The 13,165-nt window shown below is 35.9% G+C and overlaps 1 protein-coding gene across 1 annotated transcript in view; it reads right to left on the bottom strand.

The window, feature by feature from the left end:
* LOC129236294 (uncharacterized) overlaps positions 1-11,329 on the bottom strand; it is a 110,933-nt gene extending 99,604 nt beyond the window's left edge. The window contains exon 1 of the mRNA XM_054870594.1: positions 11,204-11,329. The gene's annotated coding sequence lies outside the window, so the exon portion shown is untranslated. The remainder of the gene's footprint in view (positions 1-11,203) is intronic.
* Between the last annotated feature and the right edge of the window lie 1,836 nt (positions 11,330-13,165).

Consider the following 13,165-nt stretch of genomic DNA (forward strand, 5'->3'; position numbering starts at 1 on the left):
TTCTCGTGATGCTACCTGTTGGTTTTCTCAATGTGTGACCTATCCATCGGAACTTTCTGTGTTTGATTTGCCTAAGGATGGGTTCCTCGTTCGATAATCTCCACAGTCCATCGTTACTGTCGGTGTTTGGCCCGAATATTTTCCATATGATGTGTGATGGTGTGTAGAGACCAGTCATGTTTCGTTTCCGTACAACAATACGGACTTCACGCATAAGCCGAATATTCGTTGCTTGGTTCGCCTGCTCGTTTAGCCTGCAGTTAAAATCTTCATCTGCTCCACCATCTGCCACGATGATGCAGCCAAGGTAGCAGAAGCTTTCAACGAATTCCACCGGGCATCTGTCAACCAACCGTCTACCTTGCGTTATTGTGGTTAAATCTCATCATCTTGGCGATGTTGGATCGCTGATATTGTCTTTGCGAAGCACAGCTAGTTCGGAGTTTCTTAGAAGGCGCACTTTTCACATTATTTAATTTTTTATACGCACGTTGAGTTTTCACAATTGACTTCTTTTGCTGCATGTAATTTCAACAATTTGGGAGCGCTCGCGTGGCGTGTACTGTTCCATGATAAAAATCTGCTTGGACTGACGCTTCCCACGCGGTATGTCATTAAGCGATCTGACGTCTCTGTCAAAAGATACAGGGTTGCCAGATGGGTCCGTCGAATATTGGCTACCCTGTAGAAGATGTGGAAGCTGATCTTAGGAAAAAGCGCGAGCAATGTTTGAGGGAAGTAGCTGTAAATCGAGAACGATGGCAAGAAGCTGTGAAGGAAGTAATGGTTCACCAAGGATTGTGACGCTAAGAAGAAGAAGAAGAAGTGATGTTCTAGGTCTGCAGTGAACTTTGAAATTGGCCCCCTCAATGGTTATCACGCCCAAGCACACTTGGCTCTGGTAGCTGCCACATTTTTTGGATGGCCTCAAGAAGTCATACCATAAAACGTTTAGAGTTACTCAAAAAGTATAAAGTTTGGAAAATCAGCATTATTTCTTGAAAACCATTTAGAATTTATTAACGTCCTTTTCCATTCTATGAAAATGTCTATGTTAACAAAAATGCCGGGTTTAATTATTATTTTTATTATTTTGCAAAGAATTCATGGTCACTATAACAAATTTGTTAACGCTTTAAAACGAATTTCTTATAAAGGGGTTAAATTTCAAGGCCGATGTTTAATGTAAACCACACCTAAATGTCAAGGTTTTTTCAGCATTTCATTCGACGTGTTTCAATTTTAGACTAATTCAATTTGAATCGTGGAAAGGCTTATTGTGAAAACGGGCGTTCAAATCAAAATGCATATCGCGCACTTCGTGGTTCAGTGATGAGGCACATTTTCAACTCCGAGGATTCGTCAATAAACAGAATGGCCGCATTTGGGCGAATGATAATGCAAGAGTGATTGCCGAAAAACCAATGCACCCACAAAGAGTGACTGTTTGTTGCGGTTTATGGGCGGCGGCATCATTGGACCGTATTTTTTCCAAAATGAAGCCGGTCAGGCAGTTACTGTGAATAGTTTTCACTATCGTGAGATGATAAGGAACATTTATGGCCCGAATTGGAAGATGTGGATGTAGACAATATGTGGTTTCAACAGGACGGTGCCACTTGTCACACAGCTAACGAAATAATGGCTCTTTTGCGCGAAAAATTTGATGGTCGAATAATCTCACGTCGCGGCGATGTCACTTGGCCACCAAGATCATGTGATTTGACACCGTTGGACTTCTTTCTTTGGGGTTGTTTGAAAGAAAAGGTGTACGCCAATTGGTCAATATTTTGATCTATTCATAATTGAGCCCTACCAGTATTATCATAATAAAGAAAAATGACAGTAATTTCGTAAAAAAGTTGTATTTTATTCAAAATCAAAACTGGCCCTTGAAACTTAACCACCCTTTATTATACAGTTCGTTCCGAGAAGAGTAGGATGCAGATTTAGCGGTAATTAAAATATATCTGAAATGACCACTTACAGGCTTTCATGGATTTGTATCTTTATGCTAAAGCGTTATGCAAGGATTTATTGCGAGTTTTGCCGAGCTCCTCCTTCTATTTATGGTAGCGTCTTGATGTTGTTCCACAAATGGAGGGGCCTACAGTTTTGAGCTGACTCCGAACGGCAAATAGTTTTTATAAGGAGCTTATATGGCAGGGAATATACTCCATATGCCATTGACTGCCAAAGGGCAACTGCTATTAAAAGACGTTTTCATCATTTTTGGTGTTTCGTGCGCGGATATTCGACCTGTGCACTTCCGCATGGTAATCACGCACTAGCGCTTTCGGTTACGGCGCCCCCCATTACACACTATAAAGTTCTTGGCCTTAGTATCTTGGAAATTATAGAAGAAAGTGTTCTAAAAAAATTACAGAACTAAAAATACATCCTTCAGATGAGATTAAAGTTTGTTTACTCGTCTACATATAACTTAAAAAATATATATTTTGGAGTTTTAAAATTATTTAAGACCCTTTTGGTTTCCAAAAAAATTTACTTTCAGTTGGGCTATTAGGCCTTTAACAGTAATACCGAAGTTATTTGTTCAGACGAATCTTCTGGAATAGCAGCGAAAGGCTCTTTATGACGAATCGATGGTTGATCCACTGGTAGAATCATTGCAAGCTGTTGAAATCAATGTCAGTTGAAGAATCCTCGATGATTGAAAATGTTTACTGGGTATATATACACATACACACACACATATATGTGTAAGCGTGAGTTTGTGTTCGGTATCTCGCATAGCAATAAAACGAAAATCTTTCGGATTCTCATTTACGCCTCCTTGGGGAAACATAGTCATTATCTTGTGTTTCGATGATATTGTTGTTGTAGGCGCTTTGTGGCATATTTGTGCTGATTATTATATCCTGTCTGTAGCACAGACACTGGCACTCATATCCAATCGAAAGCCAAGCACATATGCGTGCATATGCCTACATATGCGCATATATATTACGCATGAGAAAGTATTTGTAGAAATCCTCCTCTAAATGGTTTCGCACTTAAATAGTGAACTTTCAATTATCCAAAAATAATACGAAATGCTTTGTGAGTCTACCTTTAGAATACAGAGAATTAAAGTGTAATCAAATAAGGCACAATTTTGTTTTCATCAGTAAATGAAATGAGACGGAAAATTTTCAAATGGCAAATAAAAGGAGTAAATTTAATTTGAGACGGGACGCCAGTAGGCCAAAAACTATGCTCGCCTCGGTATATAAATAAAGCTAATTCTAAGATTCTAAGTCTGTCCACTTGGTGTTGAACTTTTACTGAAATCCAACATACGCGTTCCAAATTTACATTGATAATGAAGAAAATAGCAATAAAGCAGCAAGCAATAATAGTTTAAGGACTGCACGTATTTGATTATTAACAATAAGAGAATAATAGAGAGCACAGTTCTTTAAAATTTTAGTTCGAAGAAGCTTTTCTTTTCTAAATAAAATATTTTTTTTCTGAGCAGACATAGTGAAATTTTATCTACGTTATGCGTACAGCCATATATGGGGGCCATGTCCGATTGCGTGCAATTTAGGTTTCATCGAGGCATTTTTGATGTTAAAGAAAATGAAGAAATAATCAAAGTTGACCAAATTAGTAGTCATAGCAATGCTCGGGAGTTAAGTATCGGCCATAAACCATTTGCGTTAAAATTGCACGCAAATATAATGGATTTTTTTTCCTTCAACTAATATTGCGTACCTAAACCATAATTTATCGATCGTGTCTCCTATATTATCTCTATAATTTAAGTACAATGTGCAACTTTTTTGCTCCTACAACATTACTCAAGCGTTTGAATAGCATCACGTGACCAAAAAGGAATTCTTCTCCAACGATATTACGTATATGACGTGTGGCACCATTTGCTAGCAAACAGCAATGAACTTCGAATACAATACACCACCCCCCTCTTTGTCATTTCACCGAAGCGTAAAATGTGAGTAATGGGGAGTGAAAATTAAATAAAAATATTAGTTAGCCAACATCAACAACTGCTAATGCTGATGTCTTTGCTGGACTCTGCGCTACTGATGCTCCATTGTGCCGGTCCTTGCAATATTCATACATACAGACAAGTAAGCGTTGCCAGTGCCATTTTTTCCTTCTTGCAGTAATTGACATTTACATTTGTGCTGTAGTCGCGAAAATGAAAAGTCACAAAAATCTGCGAATAAAATGTCAGAAGTGGACTTTTCTGTGCTCAACAAAAACATATCACTTAGCTTGGAATATTTTACTGCCCTTTTGTTTGATATGGATGGTATAAAGATGAGTATTTGTGTGAATTTTACAAACAAATGTTTAAATTTAACTGTGTACATATGTACACATACATACATATGTACATACATATATATTCTATGAGTAGCTATATACATACATATATGCCATACGCAGATTACCGGCCTTGGCGCAGAGGTTAAATTCTTTACAACTCGTCTCAGCAAAATTAAATTTATTGAGCAATAAAGCTTTTAATTTGAGATTTATACATTTGCTAGAAAAGCGTGAAAGTCTGCTTGCTAGAATGTTCGCCTATTTACCTACTCACATAATCATTAAAGAAATGCTTAGGTATTTGCAGGATTATATGGGCACAATTAATTTACAGTTTTAATCCTATTTTAAGCCCTAAAAATGTCTGAGTTATTTAAAAAGATTTTTGGAGAATTCGAATATTTAGATTTTATTTGGTGAATTCGAAAAAATTTAAAAATGAACGAAAAATTGCTAAGCATTAAAAATTAAAAAACAAATTTAAAAAAAGTTAAAAAAAAAAATTACAAAAAAACTTTTTTTAATTAAAAAAAATTAAAAACAAAAAATTAAAAACAAAAATTTAATAATAAAAATATTAAAAAAAAATGGAAATTAGACAAAGAAAAATTAAAAAAAAAACAAAAATGAGACAAAACACAATTTAATAAATATTATTGACAAACAAAAGTACAATATATATTTTAAAAATGTTTAAAATGTTGAAAAAAATTTAAAAAAAAAATTAAAAAAATTAAAAAAAAAAAAAATGTTGAAAAACAAAATTAAATAAAAATAAATTTAAAAAAAGTTGAAAAAAAAATAAAACAAAACTTTAAAAAAGGAAAAAAAAATTTTTTTAATTAAAAAAAATGGAGATTAGAAAAAGTAAAATTAAATAAAAAATGAGACTAAAAATATTTCATAAATATTATTGACAAACACAAATACTTCAAAAATATTATTAATTTTTCAATATATTATTAAACATGGTAAGAATTCAAATAAAATAGAATAAGACAAAATAAAAATTTAAAAAAGTAAGAAAAAAATTAACAAAATGAATTAAAAAATATAATTCTTCAATTAAATTAAATTTTGATACTAAAACAATGAAATTAATTTAATAATATCATCTTTTTGACAGTTTTTCGTGCAACTTCAACTCTCTTTTCCAGTTAAACTAAGTTCAAACACACGATTATGCAGGCTTAGATGCGGTTCATTAAGGAATTATTCGAAAAAGTGTAAATATTTATTTGTTATTTGGTGAACACGAAAAACGAAAGATAAATTGCTAAGCATTAAAAATTAAAAACAAAAAATTTAAAAAGAAGTTTTTTATTTAAAAAAATTGAAAAAAAAAAATTAAAAACTATTAAAAACAAATATTAAAAAAAATGTATAGAAAAATTAAAAAAAAAACAAATTAAAAAAAAAAAATTAAAACAAAAGTTGAAAAAAAAATTAAAAAAAAATTTAAAAACAATCTTAATAGCGATAAGAAAATAATTTTAAAAAAACTTTAAAATAGGAAAAACAAATTTACAAAAAATTAAAAAATTGGAGATTAGACAAAGGGAAATTAAATAAAAAATGCGACAAAAAAATATTTCATAAATATTATTGACAAACAAAAACACTTCTAAAATATTATTATTTCTTCAGATATATTATTAATAATGATAAAAATAGGAATTCAAATAAAATAGAATAAGACAAAAAAAAATAATAAAAACAAAAAAAGTAAATATAAAAAAAAAATATTTCAATTAAATTAAATTTTGATGATAACACATTTCAATGAAATTACAATAATTTGATAATATCTGCTTTTTGACATTTTTTTTGCAACTTCAACTCTCTTTTCCAGTTAAACTAAGTTCAAACACCTGATTGTGCAGGTTTAAGCTCAGTTTAAAGACTCCCCACAGTTAAACTAGCCTTCAAAAACTTTACGCTTACTACAAAAGAGAATTGCCATAAAAGTAGGTTCACATTGTTTAAATCCAGTTTCTTGTGAAATTAAACCGTTGCCTAAAATACTAAGCACCCTTCAAAAGCTTGTTAGTGCCTCACTTGTGCGCCTACATAACGCGACTCATCCATCTTCCAGTATATTTTTTTGCCTGTTTCCCTTGAAGTCGTACATATTCCCCGTGTACACATTAAGCTAATGACTTTTTCACTTTGTTTCCCTTTAGCCTGGTTGCCCGTTCCACATTTTGACATTTCGCTACTTGCCAATTTCGCGCCGAGTGCTCATAGACACAGAGTGCCTGCTTGATGCAGCTCCACGGAATCCTCGAAATTTGTGCAATTATTATACCATTTTGCTGCCTTTCTCTTCCCATTTCCCATTCGTTGCATTACCTTTTTTTTGTTTTTTTTTATAGTTCTGCGCACATAATTTATTAACATTATCTTGTCGTGTATAATAATTACGAATTGCTGGAAATTATGGCAGAGCCATTATAATCTCGTCATTTTACATCTTTGTGCGCTCTACCGAAATTCTCAGAGTCAGTCGTTGAGGAATAATTTGAGTGTTGATTTGCTTGCTCGTATGGGTGTGGGTGTATGCGAATGACAGTCAGTGTGCAACAAAGACACATCACTTCAAACATACGCATATACGTACAGTACATTATTAATATACATCCATACGTTTACCTATGTATGTATTTGGGCACTTGTATACCTATGTGTGCAAAGTGCCTATCTTTTAATTAATAGCAAAATCTATGCGGCTTCAGGGTACTTCTTTAGGTTTATTGGCGCCCAAGAAACAAATGCGTTAATTAGTGTGCGCTAGTCTCCATAGAGACAAAAACAACTAATGCAGAAGCACTTTTATTCTTATCAGCAGGTTGACATATACAGGTTGAGTATATAATTACGCTCAATTAGCTAATTACACCATTTAGGCGAATACTCGCAATTTCAGAGAATTCATGCGTCTAACATACAAACTAAACACCCTAAACAAAAACAAGTAAAAACAAACGAATGCAAAAAGCAGCCAGCCGAATTCAAATTGTGTAAGGCAATCGAAAGATGTTAGCCGAAGCGGGGTACACATGGAGCGACATATGCAGAGAGGTGCCGAACAAAGTTAGATACAGAAAAATTGTAGTGGCCCTATGGCCCAGAAGAGGAAATGTACTCCAGTAGTAGTAGTATTAGTAGTCGAGGTAGTACTAGCAAATCGAACCAAGGAAACCAGAACGTACCCAATGATCCAAAAGTACCGGGAATGTTTAAATAAAACCAAACAGAGTTAAATTTCAGGCAAATTTATTTTATCTCCCTCAAAATATGACCCGTCTGAAGCAGCACACATGTGCCAACTTTTAACCCAGTCCTCCATGTACCCCTGGTAGGCCGACGAAGGGATGGCCTTCAGTTCCTTCGTCGCATTCTCTTTGATCTCCTCAATCGACTGAAATCTCCATCCACGAAGTGGTAACTTCAACTTGGGAAAAAAGAAAGAAAGAAGTCGCACGGGGCCATATCAGGTGAAAGCAGTGCTTGCACGATGGTATTGACTTGTTGTTTGGTCAAATAATCCAGCACGATTTGAGCTCGGTGCGATGGCGCGTTATCATCATGCGGAATCCAAGAATTGTTTGCCCACATTTCAGGCCGTTTGCGACGTACAGCATCACTCAAACGCTTCAAAATTGATAAATAATATTCTTTATTGACTGTCTGACCCGATGGGAGGTAGTCATGGTGCACTACGCCTTGGCAATCGAAGAAAACAGTCAACAACACCTTCCCGTTACTTTTTGATCATAGGTTATAAAGGCCAGGTGTAGAACAGAAAATATGGATTCATATTCAAACCAAATCATTTATAGCATAGCAAATATCGTTAGCGAGTTTTACTACGCGATTTGTGCCTTCTCTGCTTTAGTTGGCCTCAGTCTTGGCTCTTTCTACGTTAAGTGAGGTAACTTATTTCACCATGCCAAGAAGCAGTTGATGCTGATTCAAGGGGTTCCGGGTTGTCTAGAATTTTCACAAAATCGATTCCTTTTTTTTGATATTTCGAAAGTACAGACTTTTAAGAATATACTGCCAAATTTTTGGAAGGACATTCCCAATATTTTCGATTCTATAGCCGTATTAGCAGGTAGGGTCACATTCGTCACGCGGCGGCATCAATGGTCGCATTATCTACTCTAAAAACTTTAAACTGCAACGCATGGAGTGACAGCGCAAAATGCAAAGAAAAACAAATCAGCCCTCGATAGGAGGTGGACTGTTTACGATTTGACGACAAATGACAGACGGTCGAGTCATGTGCTCACCAAGGCATAAGACGGAATAATATTAACGCAACATCTTCCGATGTTTCTGTTTTGCCGCAGATGCAAAAGAAACCTCGATAGCGTATAACATCTATACGCCCATGTGAGAGGAACCTGATTACTGGTATGACGGCACAGAGACATTAGAAGAGGAGCCTATAGCATGAAGATGGCTACAAATAAAGTGGACCCAGACGTGTGTGAATAGTATTGGTTCATTTAATGGACACCGTTCTGGGCCTTCCCGAAGTAATGCAGGATAGTTCTGGGATGGGAATCTTTCCAGAAGAGGAGGAGCGATTGTTTTCGTGGCTACACCATTCGACGCAATTGATGACGGTCGCTGTAAGTGCGAAGGCATTTTGAACCAATCACCATTGTGATACCACCACCAGGGCGGTCCCCTCTCCTAACTCTATATTGTCCTCATTGAACCAAACTGTGGCTTTAATATATCTAATAAGGCTTATTATTTTTATATTGGCTACTTCTGTCAAGTTATTCAGGGAACTTTTTCCTAAAATATTGAGCCTTCTTCTATCCAGAGCCATGCACCCGCATAGGAAGTGTTCTATAGTCTCTTCTGCTTCAATGTCGGTACAACTTCTTCAATAGTCGTTATAGGGTACTCCTAGTCTACTGGCATGCCTGACAATCAGACAATGCCCTGTTAGGACCCCGAGCAGATTTTTCATGTTCTTCCTCAATTCCTCAAAACTACTGTTTACGGCCTTGTGCGGTCAAAAAAAAAAAACTACACATATTCAACCGAATCGTTCGAAATTTTCATATGTTGATCACAACATCAATGGCTATCGCCCGTTCAAAACCGCGCCATTTAGTCAATTTTTTTTATTTTAGTACGGGCCATAGCTACAGTCCGACTGATTAATAATAATAAATAGATGAGCCAAAATAGACAACACTGTCCAGGTCCAATTTGTCGGAAGGGCCAAATTCAGCGCATTTTTTAAATTACTAAAATTAAAAAAATTTTGGTTTCCTTTCTGTATGTAAAATAAATTAAATAAAAAACCTGAAAAATTTAAATATCGTTTTTAATTTTTTTTATTGTAAAAAAATCCTGAAGATACCCTAAATTTTCGCGCTCTAAACCACCTTAATTGTTTTCGGACTTTTTCTATGGCAACACTAAATTATTAATTGCTCCTAAGAGCACCGTTGAGTTTGATAAATGTGACCGAAGTGGCGCTTGGAAAAGCGATTCATCAATGAATTATTGTATTTTTATTTACTTTTCTTTTGAACACATAAAATTATATGCTATAGGTGAGGCTCCATGGAAATATGGTGTTATAGAAAAAGTATTGCCACACAATTCTGCAGATTTTCAGAAATCCACTATTTTTGCGCAAATGGTTTAAAAATCTTTTATGGTAGCTCCCGAGCGATGTTACGACTACTAACACAAACGGAATCGAAATTTGAAATTGCACATAATTAGCTGTTAAAATTCGGCACCATAAACACCACTCAATATTTCAGCGGTCTGGCTTGTATTTTCGCTTTTATCAAAGAAAAACTGGAAAATGTACCGAATTTTTTCTCTGTTAACTTCCATTGTTAACACCCTGTAACTCACAACTGAATGGGGCAAACAAAAAACAGCAAAAGATTTTTTTAGTATGAAATGTCACTTTAACAGCGAGCATAAATTTTAAATTGTTTGGTAGGTACTCTACGAGATATCGATCATTACATCCATCTACCGAGAAAATAGCGGATTTCGTTATTATGTATATTTAACAACCTTTACTAAATATTTGGCTGAGCTCCTGCTCCTATTTGTGACGTCCGTCTTGAAGTTCTTCCGTAAATGGACAGTTTCTTCCTTTTAAGCCGCCTCCGAATGACCGATGTTTTCTTATTAAGAGCTTTTTCATGGCAGAAATACCTTCGGAAGCGCGCCATTACCTGCCGAAGGGCGTCCCCTATTGGGGAAAAAGAAATGTCAACGCAGTTTGCCATTCTCAGCTGTCAAGCTCAGCTCATGCTGTGATTCTCATGCAGCAAAAAAACACCCCGTACTTCGAATTGCCACTTGCACCCTGATTATTGATTCTACCTATTCATTTTATGTGTTTATGTGCGTGAGTTTAATCCATCCACTCCCGTTGTAATACTTTTACTTGCTTTCTGTTTGTTTTAGTAAAAAAAAAGTCAATATAAAGTTTAATCAGCGAATATAACTAGAAACATCCCAATACATAGACACTTAACATATTTTATGTATCTACATACATACGAGCGTTTTGAGGAAGGTACTTAAGAGCTAAAAAAGTGGGAAACGAGATCGATTACCAAAATCAAAACAAAAACATTTGACTGTTTATATGGCATGGCAACTAGCCTTGACGGGCGTGGGCGTAGGGGGTTGCTCTGCACTGCTCGGTGTAGATATTCTTTCGTGCAAGATTCAAAAATAAGCAATGCATGTCATTTGTAGAGCGCCATTTAGCAACAACAAAAAGCTGTAATAAAGGCCTCTGGAGTCGCTTAAAGACTTGGAATTTGGAAATTTTCTTTTGCAAGCGGAATTTTTATTTTTACTTCCTAACTTTTCAATTGTTATTTTTGCTGCTACTTACCCAAATTCAGCTGAATTTTATTGCTCCAAGCCTTCGCTTCATGTGTTTATAAGTGTGCGTTTAATAATCGTTGTTATGGCAGAGCGAGTGTCATTACTTTTTTCATAATTATTGTTGCTAGTTCACCGTTGGCCGCATCACTTTGACACTTAATTATGTTTTATTTTCATTATTTCATTATTATTTTAATTCTTGTTTTCTTGTTACTGTTTAAAAACACTGTATTTTTATTGTAATACTATTTCAATGGGCATATTTCCAAAAATTTCAATCTGCAGTGTATAGGGAACCTGTCGCAGCCAAAAATTGTATTACAATTAATATTTGGATTTACTAAATACATCTTCTATACATATAAAAATGAATGTTTGTCTGTATGTCATCGATGAACTCAAACACTACTGGACCGATTATTATAAAAATTGGTATATATATGTATTTTTCCACGGAGAAGGTTTGTAGAATATGCTCATTGATCCCACTCTCCACCAGGTGGCGCTGCAGAGTAGCAACTTCTGCCCCGTTCAACCGATTGTCATAAAAATTAATATGAGGGACCTACAGTTTTAAGCCGACTCCGAGCGGCAGATATTTTTTATGAGAAGCTTTTTCATGGCCGAAATACACGCGAAGGTTTGTCATTGTCTGGCTTTTCCTATCACTTTGCTGTTTCATGTGCGGATATTCGAACCTACGCACTTCCGAATGGTAGTCGTGCACTAGCCGAATGGGGGCTAGAAATATCTTGCCAAAAACCGGACACGGACGCTGTTTTTGAAACCATTTTGATAAAAATTGGAAATTGATAAGTTTCGGCTATTTTGATGCCGAAGACGGCATTCCACCAGCAAGCTATGCTAATTTTTAGGACGGACCCGATTTGGTGAATGATTTCTAGAGTTTTCACCAAGGTGACCAAAAAATTTGCATCGAAGAGATTCAATTCGAGGAACAAAGCGAATTTATGGGCATGAATGATGCAAGAGAAAAATCTAATGAAACAATAAGGGAGCCTATAGCATCGTATGACGAGGCGTTGAACCTTGTTGCATATTTGAAATGATTTGCTAAAAATTATATTGTAGCTTTTTAACTCTTCAGAAATATCGAGAGTCATTTTGGAAATGAACACTAAGAATGAAAACAATCAATCTTTACAAAATTATTTCATTCAAAGTAGTCTGTAGCTGCCGAAGTGTACAGTATGCAAATATCTGCTGAAAAATACCAAATGTTTGCTCGTGTCCAAAGTCGCAAATTGGTAGTCAGCAACAAGCCGATAGAGCAGGTCCTTGAATTTAGCTATCCCGGATCAAGAATTACCAACAACCGAGATGTAAGGATAGAAGTAAAGCAAGCGGCAAACAAAGCAGCAACGCTTTTCAGCTCCTGAGACTTTTATATGGAGAAAAAAGCACACGAGGATCAAAAGCAAAGTAAGAATCTCTGCCCACTTGTGCTGCTGAAACAAGGGCGGGCACGGCTGTAACGCAAAAAGACATGACAACGGTTGAAATGAAAATACTGCGCGCAATAGCTGGATACACCAAATAGGACCGAAAAAAAAACTGATTAAAAAAACCAACGCAAGATAGAGTCTTGTCGAGGCCCTATGCTCCCGAGAGGAGTGGACAAGGAAAAAAAAGCCAAGTACGACCGAAAAACAAATGAAGAAATAAGAAAGATTTGCAACGTAGCAGAAATAAAGAGCTGGGTCCGAACTCGAAGCAAGGCACGGAGAGACCACATCCGCAGACTGTCAAACACGAACGCTTGGCGAAGATAGCATTAGACGCCCAAATTTAATGGAAGACCGCCATAACGCTGGCATGAGTGCTGGACGTCTGTATCTGATGGTACACAAAACTTGTGCTCCCCCCATTAGCGGCATCTCCCTTAACACGGCGAACACACTACGTCGTTGTTGTCCTGATTGGTTACGAGGGATTTCCCTGCATTTCG

Source organism: Anastrepha obliqua, chromosome 1, assembly GCF_027943255.1.
Source record: "Anastrepha obliqua isolate idAnaObli1 chromosome 1, idAnaObli1_1.0, whole genome shotgun sequence".
Lineage (NCBI taxonomy): Eukaryota > Metazoa > Arthropoda > Insecta > Diptera > Tephritidae > Anastrepha > Anastrepha obliqua.